General features: G+C 43.9%; 1 protein-coding gene across 1 annotated transcript in view; it reads left to right on the top strand.

The window, feature by feature from the left end:
- Positions 1 to 3,963: 3,963 nt before the first annotated feature.
- Positions 3,964 to 17,624, top strand: part of LOC139645050 (sphingosine-1-phosphate transporter SPNS2) — a 49,060-nt gene continuing 35,399 nt past the window's right edge. The window contains exon 1 of the mRNA XM_071520632.1: positions 3,964 to 4,063. The gene's annotated coding sequence lies outside the window, so the exon portion shown is untranslated. The remainder of the gene's footprint in view (positions 4,064 to 17,624) is intronic.

Here is a 17,624-nt window from a genome sequence, read left to right as displayed (position 1 = left end):
CTGCCAATGTGGGCGACAGTCAGACGCCGTGGTTCCTCATCAAAGATATCACCAAATTAAAAAATATTAAGGCAGTTAAACTTAAAAACATAAGTTTCCTTTCTTAAAATTGTGAGTTGACTGAAGTAGTACTGAATAGTTAGGTCAAAGATCATTAGTTAGTTGTCTAGTTGTCAAATGTCTAGTCATGCTGTTTCGTGTTTCCAAGTTGAATGCATTAATTGATGAACTGAAATCCAGTGTTATTTATTTTTAATCACTTTTTCATTTTAATTAATCACATGATTAATACACAGCTCAGCATATACTATAGTATGCAGCTGCAATACACTTACTAGTGGATTGTACTTGCCATGTGCATCAGAGAGAAACTTACTTGGTTGTGAATTCCCAGATACATAGATAAGATAGATAGTAGATTTTATCATGTTTTTTTTTTTAAATCAGAAATTGACCTATGATTCACCAAACATACATACATAACAAGTCTATCCTGTAACTTCATTCAAACCAAAAGAAGGAAGAGTTTCTGGAGAGTTAAACTGAATGCAATGCATACTGGGAAGTCTGCTAATAAACTAACAGTGTTGAGTTTAGTGAATGCTTTATAAGGTGTTCTTTCAACTCATAAGTCATAAGATGTGAACTCATGCTTTTAAGTCATGAAGCTCATAACTAGCACTTTTAAGTTGAAATTGACAAACACATCTATATACATTGTGTTAATGGATAAAGATGAGTTGATTTCACTAAATTGCACTACGAGTTTTTACAGTGCAGGTAGACTGAGGAAAAGATGGAGAGATGGAGAGATGGCACTGAAAGGACAGGGAGGGGAGGATGCAGAGGAAAGGAAGCTGAGGTGGTAGAAAAGGGAGAGGAATTGAATTGAGGGCAAGGGCGGAGTGTGATTACCATGCATTGAAAGACCTCATTGAGAGCAGAGATGATAGCAGTGCTACTGGCTGCCTGTAATCCCTCAAAGATTAACACAGTTCATAACACAGCTCATTGCACCTGAACACAATACAGTAAACACTGTAGCAGTCTGACTTACCACCACTAATACACATTCAACCACTGCAATACAGAAAGTTCTGCAGATTTAAGATGGCAGATTTAACATGACTTCATCACACAGTGGCTAGTTCTAGTATTTATCTAATAACCACAGCTCTGTTTTGCCGTCTTCGGCTTGCATGAAACGTCTATTTGCCAACTCTACCTCCACTAATTGTTTGGTTATTGGGCGGTGAGTGTAGACGGGTGTGGCACAGACAAATGCTGACTCTGTTCAGGAGGGACGCTCCACCATCTGGTGTAGGGATCCCCCCTCCCAGCAGGCTGTGTGTATGTGTGTTTGTGTGTGTGTGTGTGTGTGTGTGTGCAGTTCTGCCAGGCTAATTAGAGTGCAGCCACTACACTGCAATGTTAAACACTGTTGTCGCTGTTTGACAGGCTTGACAAGGGGGACAGAGTCGCTGTCACAGCCAACCTGTCTGCATCATACAGGAATAGAGTGACAAGCTAATGTGTTTAGGATTATTTGTAGTTTTAAGTGTGTGTTTGTGTGTGTGTGTGTGTATGGTGATGGTAGTGGCCTAATGGATAGAGGAACTGTCTTGCAACTAAAAGCTCACAGTTTTGATACCTGCAACAGCCAGTGTCCATAAACAGCCATGTATCCTGCGTCCTTGAGCAACCTCTACCTGTCCACTCATTTTACGTCCCTTAGGATAGGAGCATCAGCTAAATGCCTCAGATGCAAAATGGAAATGTGTCACATAATGACAGATTCTCATTCGACCCATGATTCACCTTATCCTGGACTGGATGCGGACTGGGATTTACCTGCATAGAAATGTAAATTGAGTCTCGCCTCCCTTGAGGAAATTGCTGCATAATTGCCATATTGTGTGCTCTAACTGCCGTAGGACCTGTTAACGAGGAGTGCAGTTAAAGAGGGAAAAAAGCGGTTGAATACCACCTGTCAAAGCAGAGCTGATATAGCTGCCGCTGGCTTTTACATGCACGTGTCTGTGTGTATTCCACATTGGACTTGGACAGCCATCAGAGAGCCCACAAGCAGCAGTAGCAGAAATCATCATCAGATTCCCCATAGTGAAGTGTGTGTGTGTGCATGCGTTCACATAGTTACGAGGGAACGCTGACAGAGTTCTCCCCATTAGTCACAGCGTACAGTAACTAGCATACAAGCACCTTCAAGTGAGGTCATTATCAAACAGAAACCAGACACAGTGTTGTGGGTGTAGCGCTTGCACAAGAATGCTGCCTGAAGTGTGAGAATGTGAGCAGGTGGCTTGTCTCAGATGACTGGAATCTGACTTATGTCTCTGCTCCCAGTCACAGGCCAACCTGCACCTGCCTCTGCATCGCACTACCTTTGAAACATGCTGTGTCGCCCCGTTGACGAATGAACTAGCGATGACAATGCTGAGGATAGCAAATACAACCGCACTTACTCAGTTGAATAAAATATATGAATGAATGGGTCTTTGCCAGTTTGGCTGTCGTCTTTCTGATCCTTTTTCAAACCAAAACGGTCAAGGATATGATGCACAAGATATTGTTGAAAGTCAAGGGTTTGCTGTATTTTCCTGTATAAGCTATAGAGACTGGGTTATACTAGACTAGAGGAATAGGTTATGCTAGGTCATACTGGTCTGCCAGCCTTACAGGAGAGGTGCAGAGAGATGAGAGGCGGCTTTTTAAAATGTTACTCATGCTGCTATTCCATTTTCATGAGCTGTGTTGCAATGCCCAAGACCAGCCTGTCAGTTTCACACAGAGTTAGCTTGCACTACCACACACATTGCATCCAGACTGCAAGGGTTACTAAGATATAGAAAAAGAGATGCTGTTTTATTTCTTTTTCTCGGTTCTTTTAAGCAAGAAAGTCAGACTTTGAACCCTTCCAAGCTGGTGGTCTCAGGAGGAGCATAATTAATTAGATGATGCTGTGTTGCTGCTTCTTGTTTACAGACTCCTAGAGTTGTATGGTAGCCATGAAGGAATTTTATAACTCTAACATAGCCTACCACCCTCTTATCTTGCTGTTTATGATGCATTATAAGTGTAAGACATTTCTTTTGCGTGTTTTACAGGCCAGACTTACAGCCCTTATAACAACAAACGCACACGAGTGTTAATGTTATGATAATAACCACATTTTCAGCTGTTCACATATCCTCTATCTGTCCTGCAATCAGCAAGTGCCAGGTAGTTCATTAAGGCATCAGAGCGATGCACAGTATGTGACCTTTGCAAAGGAATTTCCTCCATTCCAGCCTAACTGCTCTTTTGGTTACAGTAACAGAATAAAGACTTCAAAGTCAATGTGCGGTTTCTCACAGGAGAGAAGTGCTGTGCTGCTATTCTCTGTGACTGATGGTTTAATTTCTGTTGGGGAAGCAAACATCATGTGAAATATTTGCCTCACAGAGCCGTGGCAGTATCATCTGGTGAAGCCAAATCAACCACAGTCACTATGCTGGAGCTGTTTACATGAGCCAGTGGGAAGCTAATGGTGGAGAAAGTGCTCTGAGCTGGTTGAGGTTGTTTGTGTTTGTGTGGGTGTGTATGTGTATATGTGTGTTTAGAGGAAGGTGTGTTTAGGGATTTAAGACCAGGAATTGTCCCCATGTACCAAGACCCTGCGGCAAAATCTTAGCAGCCACTTACTGAGGCTTAGCACTGTATGCCAGCCAAGAGAGCACTTATCACCGAAATGATATTGCTCCTTGGGGATGTTAAGTGAATGATAGCGTTGGAGTACAATGTATCCATCATAACCAACAATAATCACAAACCACAATGGGCCGCCATAAAGCCAGAGTTAATTCGGCTATAAGTCAAAGAGAGCTGAGTGTTTAAATATTGGTCATTATGATTATGATTATGGCTGTGAAACCACTAGTCCAGTATCAAACGCACGGTATAATACACATCAATGTTCTCCCTCTCCTCTTGTTTACAGGTGTTCTGCTCGACATCCAGCGGCATTTCAAGGTATCAGACAGTGGAGTCGGCTTGTTGCAAACAGGTAAATCTCCTTCAATCCCATAATTACATGGGTGAATAACCTTAGCTCACACAACTCACACATTCTCCATGTGATGGACGCCGATAATCTGGTTTCAGCTATGCTGATTGGAACAATTAAAGGCAGAGGTGGAAGTCCTCCCCTGTAGTCAAGCTCTTTCACCAGTCTCGAACCCCTCTCTCCACTTTGTCCTAAGCCTGGGTAATTGGCTATACTTAAATCGCAAGTCCCAGTCAACAACAGAAATGCTTGCTTTGGGTATTGTGTCAACACACCCCTTTTTCTGTTTTCACAGACAGCCAGCAAAAGGATTTTCCAAATGATAGACACCTCAATTTACAGATTGTGAAACTGCACATTAAGGACAAAAACTAAATGATCAACCTACTAATCATTCAGTTACTGTGTGCCTCTAATCTCTCTCTAATGACTACTACTTGAACTATTGCTAAAGTAAGATTTATGTAGAAACCACTGACTGTTTTTTTCAGAAGAACAGATAAAAATTGGCTCAACTTCCCTGCCTCCAACTTACAGAAGAGCAGAACTGCAACACAGTTGAAAGTCAAACTGTTTAAAACAAGATCTTTAAAGAGAGATCAGGTACTGTTTCCATCTTTGCAAGAATTCAGCAGTAATTCGAGGCATAATGTATTCTAGACCACTGAAACCTGGATTTGCAGCATTGACTGAAAGAGTGCCTGAAAATGACATATTAGGAGTCTGGTGGTGTTTTAGGGGTGCAGACTTCTAGAAGTCATTGCATTGAGTTTTTGAGAACATACTAGATATATTTAAAGTGAAGCTGACTGTATTTACTTAAAGCCGCTGTATCACACACTGACTTAAATGTAGGAGGTTGGGGATCAGCGTTTCCTCAGCAGGGCAGCAGGGCAGGTCAATAGAAATGAAAACAAAGTTGAGAGCCAGGCAGGCAGGCGGTTCTCCTGAGAGCCTGTGTGCATGTGAGGACTCGGGGTTAGGGCAGGGTTTCCTGCTCCACTCCAGACCCTCATGAATTCACCTTTTCGGGAGATACCTTGCAAAGACCTCTTATTGGAGGACAGGACCCAGTCTTGTCTCCCTGTCCCCTCAAACTCATTCAAACACAAACAAACTCGCACACAAAGTGCTATTGAGGGCCAAGCGAGCAGGTTTGAGGTTGAGGGGAAAGAATATAGCCCAGTGTTTCCTCTTCTACTTGATGTTCTCTGACTGAAAAATCCCTTTGCCTTGGGGTGAGCTGAATACTGTGTGAGTGTTCAGGACAAAAATACCTTCCAGAAAAAGTCACTGTAGTAATTTCTGTTGGCTTTGAAATGAATAAGCCATTTCATTGCTTCCAAATCTCATTTCCACTCATTTTCACCTTAGTATGACAAATATATATTTCACTCAACTGAATTTCCATCTTCTTAGCTTTTATTTTTATCCAAAACAGAGAAGCAATTCTTCTTCTTGCACTTCGCCTTCTTTTTCTTCTTCCTCCACTTTACCTTATTTTTTTGTCTTCTTCCTCATCTTCTCCTCCTTGTTTTTGTTGTCGGTGTTGCTGTCGTTGTTGCTGCTGCTGTTGATCTTTTGTCTGGTAGTGTTCGCTAAGAATTTAAATAAAGTCAGTCTCATGTTTGTTTTACAGTATCAGTTCAGTTCAAGTTTATTTGTATAGCACAGCTCAACGTGCTTTCACAGAATAAATAGGCATAAAAATGCAACAAAAGCAAAAAATTCAGATTACATTAAAACGTCAAGTTATATATACATAAAAACATACATAAAGTATACACAAAAATATACACAATATACATGAAAATATACACAAAATTTACACTCCCCCATCCATATATTTACTACCACCACACCTATATAAAAGTTTTAGGGAGCACTCAACTTCACTCACACAGTTTTTTCACATGACGCCTGTACAGAGAGGTAATGGTCCTGGCTGAGCAGTAATGTGTGGAGTTAAACAAGCTGTTAGGAGCCTGGCCCAATGAAAACACAGGAGAGAAAAGTGCACTATTAGTTTAGAATCAGCAGGGTGCCTGACTTTGTGAAGGCTCATTGACCTTTCCAGGTGACGGCTGCTCTGCCCGGCACTCTCTGCACCGCTCTCTATATTCAGATTTGCACAAAATCCTTACGAGAGACCGGACACTGAAATGGCTGCTTTACTTCTAATTTTATTTACATTGGCTCATTATATGGGTCATACACACAACCCCGGTAGCACAGAGATATAGACACACCTGAACACACAGATACGGACGTAGACAGAAACACAAACACACACACAATATTTTCCACGCACAGTATGTCAGTAGACTGGCATGCATAGCTATCTTGCCCTCTGCACCGTCTGCATTAGCAAGTCTGTGAGAGGCGGCCAGCCGCCCGGCCGGCTGGGCTAAAGCCAGCGCTGCTCTGTGTGCCTGTGGGCCTGCTCCTGGCCTGCCTCGTCCCGGCCTGCCGTGCCTCAGACTCCGCTTGGCCCTTGATCCCCAGGCGACCTCCGTCTCACACCGGCCTGAGGAATGCTGGGTGGCCCGGGCCCCTAAGCTGTGAAAGCGGGTGGGCGCAGACAGAGAGCCTAGGTGTGAAGGAGAGGTTAGAGGGGGGAAGGCTGACGTGATCAGGGTGGGGGGGGGGGGGGGGGGGGGGGGGAGAGAGTGTGTGTGTGTGTGTGTTTGTGTGTTTACTGTATGCACATGTCCCTCCAGATCCCCCCACCCCCTGACTTCCGTCTCCAGAGAGAACAATCCCCGGCTCTGTGAGCACCTGCACACCAGCTCTGCCTTCTCTCCTTCCTCGCTCTCCCTCTATTCTTGGCAGCTTTCTTCCACCTGGGAACGCAAACTGCCAACACAAGTGTTTTGCAGGCAGTGGGCGTTGTGTGTGCTGAGGCTTTTCTCTCTTCCTCTGAAGCCAGGTCACCCTCACGCCTCGCAGAAAAACACTGACCACACACTGCAGGATCCAATTCAAAGAACAAACTCGAGTGTCTGGCTCAAAGACACTTTAATGAACTCTGCTCCGGTTCATTTTACACCTGTTTGGCAACGGGTAGTTTTGGCCCTTTTCTTTGGCTGTTGATGAGAACTGTTGGAAAGGCAAAGTCTCCCATATCTAGAAATTACAGTTTTTCCCTGTTGGGAAATAAGTCTATAATCCAATTGGCCACTAGAGGAGCCATTTAACGCTGCAACAGTGTTTGCATTTTAACGGCTGGTGGCTGTAATGAGATTTTTAAGGTGGTGTTTCCAAGGACAACAAATGGAAAAATACCCTGTGGTGAGCTCATCCTGTAGATAGCTTAGCCTCTGCAGCACTAGTTATTTATGTTATGTGGCAACTCCAACCCTTTCGAAAGAGCTTACACAACACAAATTGGCATGAGGTATGTGTTCTTTGTTATGTGTTTCTTTCTATTGTGTGTGTGTTGTGTGCGTGCGTGCGTGTGTGACATTATTGCCTGAGGAGCTGAAGCCTCAGCCCTCTGTGTAAGAGGATGAGGTGTGTGTAGCCATCAGTCAGGTTACGGTGAGGCATGCTGTTTGAGCCCGAAGCTCTCCGGGCCGTCCGTCAGCACGCTGAGATAGTCTCCATCATTCCCGGCCTCACCTGTGTTCAGCAGACCTGTCAGATCACTGGGACAGCCTATACTCAGCTCTCCCATTGGAAATGACAGCCCTCTGCGCTAATGGCCCTCGGGCGGCAGCCATCTGAAGTGACTGACACTCACACACAGCTGTGAACAGGACCTGGCTGTCCCCAGGGTGTGGAGGACACGGAAGGTTAATGGAAGGGGGGGTTCACCTGGATGATATTACCTTTGGTTGGGGGAGTTTTGAGCCCTTTTGTTAACCCTAGACTGGGAAATCTGAGAGAAGGCTTTCTCCTAGTGTTAACATGGTAAGGTTATTGTAGTGAAAGTGCTTTGAGGCAGATTAGGAAAAAACTGTTGTAAGGGGTTGAGTTATCACCTAGAGTAGACAGTCATAATGAAAGCTGGCATAATAATTATCCATCATTGGTGTAGCATGAAAGCAGACTTATTGGGGTCAGTCAGGCTGGGGGTGCAGTGGGTTAGTGGCTTAATAAGGAGCCAGCGCTCTCACCAGCCTGCAGACTGTCTGTGCCCTGCTCTGTCTGGGGCTGCCCACCTTGTCTGAAACACGACACCGACATGTGCACGGGCAAGCCACACACACACACGCACACACACACACCCCAACTGACATAGTCCCAGTCTTAACATGGTGTCAGTCTGCCATTCAGCCAGTATGTGAGCTGTAAGGAATGGGGCCACAGGTGCTGTGTGAGCCTAACGCCTTGAGCTCCACTGACACAACATACCTAAATCCTGCACATATTGCACACACAGCTTTTAGGCCTAAACCGCAAGAAGTCAGTATTATGATTAGTGGTAGAAGTCAGATGCTTATGCTTAATGCCCATGTTCTTTTGCTACTGAGGGTTTATCCCAAGGCTTATGCTGTGGACATGGCTATCTGAAACCCATTAGTAACTGGGCCTGAGGTGTGGCCAGCTGTATACGTTTATGGACAATATCAATCACAAACTTCTACTGTTGAAGACAGGCCTCTCTGATTCCCTTCTACACAGTGGGAAGTTAAGCTATCAGTGCTTGATCAGCTGTGTTGGCTGCTCACAGCTGCTCCTATTTTGTCTCTTGCCCTCCTTGGTATCCCTTGGTACACCCCCCACCCCCACCCATACCTCTCTCTCTCTCTCTCTCTCTCTTCTCTCTCTCTCTCTCTCTCTCTCTCTCTCTATCAGCAGTCTGGCAGCTGTTGTTGCCCTGTTGTCACTCCTACTGACACCTTATAGGAATTAGAGAGATGGAGGGATGAGGGGAAAATGGAGGGAGAAGAAAGAGACACCTGTGACTCCCTCCCCCCGGTCATGCATGGCAGCGAGGTTTAATCTCTGACTGTATTGATTCCCAAAGCCAAATAATTGCGTTGCGACGGTGCTCGGCGGCCCCGGCTCCTGCCGAGACAAGAATAGAATGATGACCCGATGATACATCAGCATCATGGCCGCGTCTCCTATCGAAGGCTGTTTTTATAGGCCACGTCTCGGAGGAGGGCAGCTGTTAGCCGATGATTGGCACCCCCGCACCCCCGCTCCCTCCCCCTCACTTCCTGTCCGCAAACCAAAAGCGCTGCCAATGAGTGACTGCCAGTCCAATCAGGACATCGGGGCCAATTACAACAAGCATGCCGCCGATCCTGCCTTTCATAAAGGCAGATTCCTACATAGGGGGGTCTTCCTGGTTGCCCGATTGGCTGAGGCGCTAAAGGAACTGCACAAATAGGGGGTGGGAGGTGGGGGTGAGAGACACAGGTCTGAAATTAGGCCTGCTATTTCACCCTCTTTTTCAATCATCACCGGAGCGATCGAGCAGTTGTTTATGTTAACGAGGGTCCGGGTGATATTTTCTCTTGCCTCTCCGGACAGGAGGCTGAACCCAGATCAATAGTCTGTGCCGCCTTGCCTGCCGCCACGGGAGGCTGCTCCACTCTTTCTGCTCTGAGTGACATCAACAGATCAATTAGGAACACACACACCACCCCCACCGCCCCCACCCCCTAGTCAAACACACACAAGCACACACACACACATGCTAGATTCATATGAAGCTCAGCCGCTCAAGGTCAAAGATAGGACTGCTGCCTGCCTTTTGGTTTGTTTTCATTCATGATGAAAACAAGCGCGTTTGTGTAAGTAGAGGAAGCAGAGGAAGTGTGTGCGTGCCTGTGTGTGTGTGTGTGTGTGAGTATATGCGTGCCTATGTGTGTGTGTGTGTTCATGCAGACTTGTTTTCATATCCCATTAGTCCCACTAACAAGGGCAACATACACAAACAGACACACACTCTAGCGTGGCCCTCTGTCATTTCAGCCATAGCTTGTCATTAAGTCGTCTGCTCCTGTAGTTATGGCAGGAAAGTAGCAGGAAAGAAAAACTCCTTGCCCTGCGCTGGATCCCAGTTCAGTGCCATGTCACCAGCCACAGGAAAGTATCCCTGGGAAGAAAAAAAAACAAGATGTTTTTAATGCTGCAGCTTGGAAAGCAGCCTGGAGCCTAACTGCACGTCTGTCTACTTGTCCGTCTCTTGTTTTTGAAGTGAGCAAATACCTTCCTTCATACTTGCCGCATTGCATACCATATGCATTTTCCTTCAATATGTGCTGTTAATGTGTAAAGTGTGGTGTTCCAATGCACGCCCTTGCCAGCCTAGTGTTTGTAGCAGTATGTAACTCTCCGCAGCTGCAGCTCTCAGACCTCAGCTTTGAGCAGGTAGTAGAGAGGCTTGTTGAAAAGTCTGAGAGGGGAACCCAAGATTATTGGGCCAGCACAGAAGCAGCTGTGGTGACAAGGAGAGGCTAACAGCTCACACTGTACCTGATAGAATCGGTAAAATAAAAGTGTTTTAACTTGTGAACGAAGCAGAACTCCATGGCCGTTTCTCAGAAACAGGCGAGTCCCGCATGGGTATTTCCCAGGCTGCATGTGGCATTTATCAAACAGTGGTCAATGCAATGGTAATCCACACGGGTGAAGTCTAAATGGGTGGCTTTTTGGAAGAGTTTAGCGGTGTTCAGAAATGTGTGGAATGCAGAGATGTTTTGAGCTCCGCGTGAAGGGGAATCCAGGAGGGAGAGACATGATGCATGGGAACGTCTGAGTTGAGACACATCAGCCGGGTATGGTGTCCTACTCAGGCCAAAGTTATGTGGCACACCCTCCCCAGGCAGCCGCATTAATCATTAGAGGAAGAAGAAGAAACCTGCCACTCCTGGCCGCGCTGCACACCTGACCTGAGAAAACGCAACACAATACCCTGCTGCCACAATAACACTTGATGCAGTCGGTTGGTGATGATTGACAGGTAAAGGGGGCGAGATATCTTGGATTCCTTTTTCCAGACTGCTGCTCAGGTTACTTTTTTCTATCATAACAGACTATAAGACCACTTCAGTCAGGCCAATGGTAGCAAGATGTTAGATAACAGAATATGGAACATCTTATCCCAAACTGTGCCGTAGTGAATATCTATTCTGTCTGATCCCTATTCTACCATCATGGCATGATGAGGTGTCATCTGGCAGACAGAGGGTAGACTAAATTGCTCTGCTCCATATGGATAGACCGGGACCATTTATGAGACCCAGAATTCGAGTAAACAGTCTTAGATTTAGTGTTACGTTAAATATAAAGTACACCGGAGACAGTGCAAACCTCCAGACTGCATTCTGTTAAAGTCATAGAGCGCTGTGCTGGTGGAACAGCTTTATTCACTAATACACTTATCTTACACTTTCCTCCCTGTATTTCATTGTACATTGTACACTGTTTCATTGTGTCATTGTACACTTGCATAGCTATTAATTCTGGCATATAATAACATAGCATAATGTGAATTATTAACGTGAGTTATCCTACCTGAAATACTCATTCATCTACTGTAGCATCTTTGCTACCAAAAATTTCACTCCGAATGTTTCAATTCTTTTTTTCTTTCTGTCACATGCAAACACGCACACATGTATGGAGAATATTTCCTATTATGAAGACCGGGAAACCATAACCTGCAAACATCAACTTTGCCAGGTGGTGTTGTGTATTTTGGCACACACAGTGGTAATTTGCACTTGTAATGTAGAATAATGATGCTGTAATTACTGTGGAATTAGGAACCTGCACTTAAAGTCAACATACACGACTCAAAATCATTTACACAGATGTTTCAACAGGCCACTAACTCTTCCTCTGTAATAATAATAATAATAATAATAATAATAATAATAATAATAATAATCATGATAATGATAATGAACAGTTTTCCACTCAGAGCGAGAGGAGAGCTTTTCCCTCTGGTCCTACACTGTCTCTTCCTTCCTGGAAACGATGAGGATTCCTCCACCTGTGATTTTACTGAGAAAATCGTGAGGCCTAGCGTTGCTTCTCTCAGTGGGAACTCCAGGTACTGTTCAGTTTGAGCTGGCCCATACATAAATGTACAGGTTGAGTTTGAATGAGGACACCAGTTGAGAGAACAGACTCCAGTACCAAACACGGCTTCTCATCCAGAATAAGCATTGAAGCGCTTTCATTATGAATGCTTAAGTCTTCTCAGGAATAGCTGAAACAGCATCAAACAGAATCCATCTGGTTGTCTGTAGTCCAGTATAGTGCACAAATTAATTATTTTGATCATGACACTACTGCGTTCATAAGTTTCTGTCGTTAGTGACTCATGCCAGTGTAAAAACAAACAACTTTTATGTATTAGAGACTATGGTATTATCCTCCTTTCCTGGGAAGGATTACATATGGTTGGAGTGCCTGACATATTCTGTGTTGGTGCTTTGACAGCGGTATGCAGGGTTGGATTACCTTGCTCCAAGGTGTTTCCAGTGTATTCTACCCTGGGTTTGAACCGTTCGGGTCACAATAAGTGTCGTTGTCCCGATATTTATGTGAGAAATGTTCAATGTATTCCAGACTGCTATGCCAAGAGGAACAACACTGTATTGTAACATCAGTAAGGTGAGTCACCAGGACACTATGGTGACAGACAGAAATGTCAGCCCAAAAATAACAACAGTAGAATCTCAAGTTTTATTGGGCCCGATTGTTCTGCCCAACATTAGATTGCGTTCATCACTCAGAACGCAGCAGGGGCGACAAAATACACTGCTCATTTTAGCTACGTTTCATCTACAAATAGATTTGCTAAAGTGGGATACAGAGAGAGAGAGAGAGAAAGAGAGAGACAGAGAGAGAGAGAGAGAGAGAGGGGGGCTTCTGTATCAGGAACTGTCTGAAAAAGGACTACTGAGAATCTGTAAACAACAAAACACCTTTGCGTGACATGTCAACGGTGGCTTGCATTCCTTGAGTTATGAAACACTGGGCAGTGTAGATTGACACCTCTACTGTGGAAAGACATCAATGAAAACACATAGTTTCGGTTAGAGGGAACAACAAACAGAAATGAACAGAATTACCCAGTCCTACACAGGTTGTTCACCTTTCAGCAAATGTAATTCATGACATCATTTGAATGATAAAGCAGCGGGGGGCTATTGTTTTTTTGTAATTTCATAGAATAGTGAATCAAAATCAGTGTTGATATTAGCCTAGACTCGAGAAAGCCTCGCTCTGGGCCAACAGGAGCGCGAGACGAGAGTTAGAAAGCAGTTTTTACTGAGTAACAAGACATTACTCATGCACAGTTTACTCTTCATACAGCGCCTCCGGTCGCAGCAAGCAGATAACCTTGGTAGTGGCGGAAAGGGCAGAGACACAGAGGTAGAGGAGAGTCAACAGAAACTGAAGAGGGAAGTTGTATTTATGGAAGTGGCATGTTTGCGAGGCGATGAACGGCGGCACACAGACACACACACCTCGTCCACGGTGGGCAGGTCAAAGTGACACTGTGCGCTGCTGTACATGAGTGACAACGCCCAGCCTGCAGACATGTACAGACCTGCAGTTAGGATGTGGTTCTCCTGTTCCTCTAATTCAGTCTCTGGCAGCTGAGGGACATTTGAATTCCTCAGACTGCGGTCCTTCGGTCACACCGTCTGTCCTGACTGTCAGGTTTCACAGCTGCAAGATTAACGCTGCCTTCATGTGCCGTCGGAAATTCCCTAATTATGAGGGAGTGAGAGCATGTAAGCATGCTAATAACGATGGTAATGATGTAATTTATTACTATATGCTACTGTTTGGCATGCCATGTAAATAACTAGTATTGTTGGATGTTTCTATTTCCCCTGTGTGTTTAACATGCAGTTCTCAGGCATTTTTGTTTTTAATAAATTAAGACATCAATTTAATTACATGCCTGACATGGATTTTCTCCTCTATCAGCCACCAAAAAAAAATTACTTTTGTTATGGGGTCATGTTATCATTTCCACCCAAAAGCATTTGAATGCATGACAAGTTGTATTTATGACTTCTGATCTTGGAAGTAAGGAGCTTACAAGGAGCACTTGAAGGCAGCATGATGCTACACTTATACACTTATGTATAAGCCTGTCTCTCTGTCTATGTCCGTCTGCATTCATAGGGGAGTAAGCCGCAGTGTATTTTAGTGCCTTTAAACATCCTCATACCCACTTATTCAAACACTGTTAACCACATTCAAGAGACATTTGAATTATCCCATCGTGGTCAGGAAATAAACATTGTTATCACAATCAGACAAGCGCCTCGAGACCTTTTTTTTTTGTTGATAAAGTTTTATATGAAAAATAGATCAAACGGACCGCTGTGCATTTGGTATCCCGCAGCCGGATGCGGAGCCTCACAGGTGTTCTCTTCAGTGGAAACTACTGTTTCATAGGGAAATGTATCTGTACAGGCTCAGTGAATATCAATCACGCACGCACACACACATACAAAACATACGTGCGCCTGCAGCTCCTCCTGATGCTCTATTCACAGTGGAATTGAATCATAGGGGGTGAGTCATCCCAAGAGGTATTGTTCTGCTGGCCAATCAAAGCCAGAGCTGGATGTCCGGTGTTTCTAGTCTCCTCCTGGGGGTGGCATGTGGAGGAGAAGTGTGTGTGTGTGTGTGTGTGTGTGGGAGGGAGGTCACTAGGTCTGCCAGTGGAGGTGGACAGCTTTCTCTGTTACATCCAAGTTCAATTATATTCACTTTCTAAGCTCAGTTACTTCAGTTACTATTACTTACTATATGTCTAGTTACTATTTAAGACGCATGACTCTGCAGGCCAATCCATGGGCTGCTCAGTAAAACTCTCTTGTCTACATCTTTGTCTCTACTCTGCACAGTTATTTTCTTCTGGGCTTCACCGCCACACAGCAAGCTGTTGGCAGGCTGTACTGCACCTGTCTTTACACTGGTGTTTAGAGCAACTCATGTGCTTTATTCAAGTATGGTGCTTGTGCTTTTTCCATTTAATGAAGCTTCATACTTAACTAAACCACTAAAAAAGACCAACCAATTTACCTAAATATAGACGATTGCGCTTCAAAGATGGAACGTTGTGGATTGCTGAAATACAAAGACATTACATTGAGTGTGCACTTTCAATACTTACAGTACTTAAGTTAAATAGCAAATGTCTGTACACTTTGACTGAAGACCCATTCACATTTAGAATGATAACAATAACTAACTATAACTATAAAAAGGTTTAAATCGTTCTCAGTAAATAAAATGTCTGTGCTCCCACTACAACGATAACTATAAAAACATCCCAAACGATAACTATAACTATATTTTTGGTTTGATCTCAGAATGATTTTTTGGATGCCAGAGACAAAGCTAAAATATTTTCAACTGATCAAATTATAGTTCTAAGAAAGAAGAATTTGTTAGCTCGCTGCAGTAATGCTTCATTTGCTAAAGGGGAACAGATACCATTGTAGTGTGAATGCCTGAGCCACAATGTATTGTTATAGTTTATAGTTATCTTTATAGTGATTGTTCTACATGTGAATGGGCCATTACCCTTTCCCGAAAACTAGTCTATCAGGGTATTTCTGCTTTTACTTAAAAAAGTTGTGAGTACATTTCCGGAAAGAATTAACCACCGGACATTCACAGCATGATTCACCTATCTCTAGCACCACAATGACACAATACAGCAATGTTGTTCTCACACCACCTTTGTCATCCCATGGAATGTCCCAGGACTGTGATAATTGATGTAATTCGCACCCTGAGAAATATGCCCAGCATCTCATTCGGAATTTGAGGAACATTAGAACAGGTTTTCCACTTCCACCTCAAGCAGAACTAAGACTGAAATTGAAACACAAAGGTGTATCGCAGTATTCAGTGTGGGAAGATGTGAGTGAGTGGTGTTATCTATTCTGTCAGAAGTACACAGAGAATTCAAGAGTACAAGCGAGACTTTGAGAGTTATTTTTTTTAACAAATGCTTTAGATCATCTCTAACAGCAGCAGCAGAGAGAATGAGAATGAAGCAGATAAGCAAGAGTAATGATTAAGTCATCTACTCTATAGAGGCTTTAAGATACAAGACCACTTCTAGCAGACTGCCCTGAAAGGCATCTCCGCAGCGAGACGAGTCAACATTAATGAATGACCTCGATGGTTCAAACAGCTCTGCAAGGTTACAGTGAGTCGTCTCCATATTCACCGCATGGCTTTGTGCCGCATCATTATGAGCACACACAATAATTTAGTCACAAATGTCCTTGCCATTAATTAAGAGGCCATTCTGAGTGCAGTCATGCTTTCTTCTGGTACCAGAGAAAGCTTCGGCCTCAAGTGTTGGAATTGCCAATTACCCTCAGTCTAAGAGGAGGGAGTTGGTTTAATGAGAGAAACAAAAGATAGAAATCTGTGTTTGTTAAGCTAGTAGTAGGGAATATGTTACATAAGCCTAATGATAAAGCCAGGCTGCCGGGCAGCGCGGATACAGCTATTGTTTTGAGCTGTTTTCTAGTGTACTGTTAAGTCACTTTCCTCAGATGTCTATGTAATGCCTCCATTGTCACTGGCAGCTATCACAAATACACACCATGTACAATGAACATCAACAATCTGGACCCGATGTGGAACTTGTCATTCTGATGGGCCTCAGTAATTACTGAGCATTCAATTGTCTTGTCTGATCAGGGAAAGATTCATTTCTTGAGGAATGTCTGTTATCCAGACAAAATGTTCTGTTGTATTGTCTGCAACCTTGAAAAGTCGCACTTCTATAAAATACATTTAAGGCATACTACACATTTTCTCACTGCAGTGATGCATATGAAAATGTTCTCCATTTACATAGAGGCATCTCACCTAATCCTTTGCCAAATATTAAATTCTTACTAGCAGACAGTGGTGTTGGACAGAAAGTGGAGCTCCTTAGAGGAAGGCAGTTCTGCCACGCCACTGAAAATGTGGGTTGAATGGGCTGGCCTGTTTAAAAAGTCGGTCGCTGACCAACAAAGTCAAAGCTGGGCATTGTCCTATAAATTAGGCTTTCAAAAACTTTTTTCCTCTTTGGCCTGCAGCGTAAACATCCACAGGATAAATCTACGGTACGAAGGAGCTCCTGTCCAGACATCAGCTCCTCACTGTTGATCTTAGTGCTTTTCTTGCTGCATGTTTGTTATATATACACTTTATTTATGAAAGATTGTCATCTTTGGTGTTGGGCCAGAGCTTATCTCTACTGGGGCTGTAAAGATCACACAGAAATGTGGCCTCATGTGGCTCATGTGGAAAAGTGGCTCCACGGTATAAACAAGAACAAACAGAGAGACAATGGTACTCAGCTTAGGAATGTGACCAGTGAGGACAGCTAAGATTTGGTCCTGTTTCAGGCTTAAGATCCATTTACTGTATGCCAATCAAACCTCCCATTCATTCTGCTTCTGTCTGACTTATTGCGGAAGAGGCAATTAAGGTCTAGGGCTTGATTCAGACTGGGCAGAATGACACATCTCTGCAGATTGACATATGCACTTTGAGTTCTTCCTATTCAGACATATTCAGTGCCCATACTGAGAGCTTTGGGTGTGCCTTT

Source organism: Centroberyx affinis, unplaced genomic scaffold (genome assembly GCF_046629955.1).
Source record: "Centroberyx affinis isolate AG114_WGS23_722 - 3 ecotype Tasmania unplaced genomic scaffold, CSIRO-AGI_Caff_v1 ptg000814l_1, whole genome shotgun sequence".
NCBI classification, from domain to species: domain Eukaryota; kingdom Metazoa; phylum Chordata; class Actinopteri; order Beryciformes; family Berycidae; genus Centroberyx; species Centroberyx affinis.
Note: the sequence above shows the minus strand (reverse complement) of the source record. Positions and strands in the feature narration are given on the sequence as shown.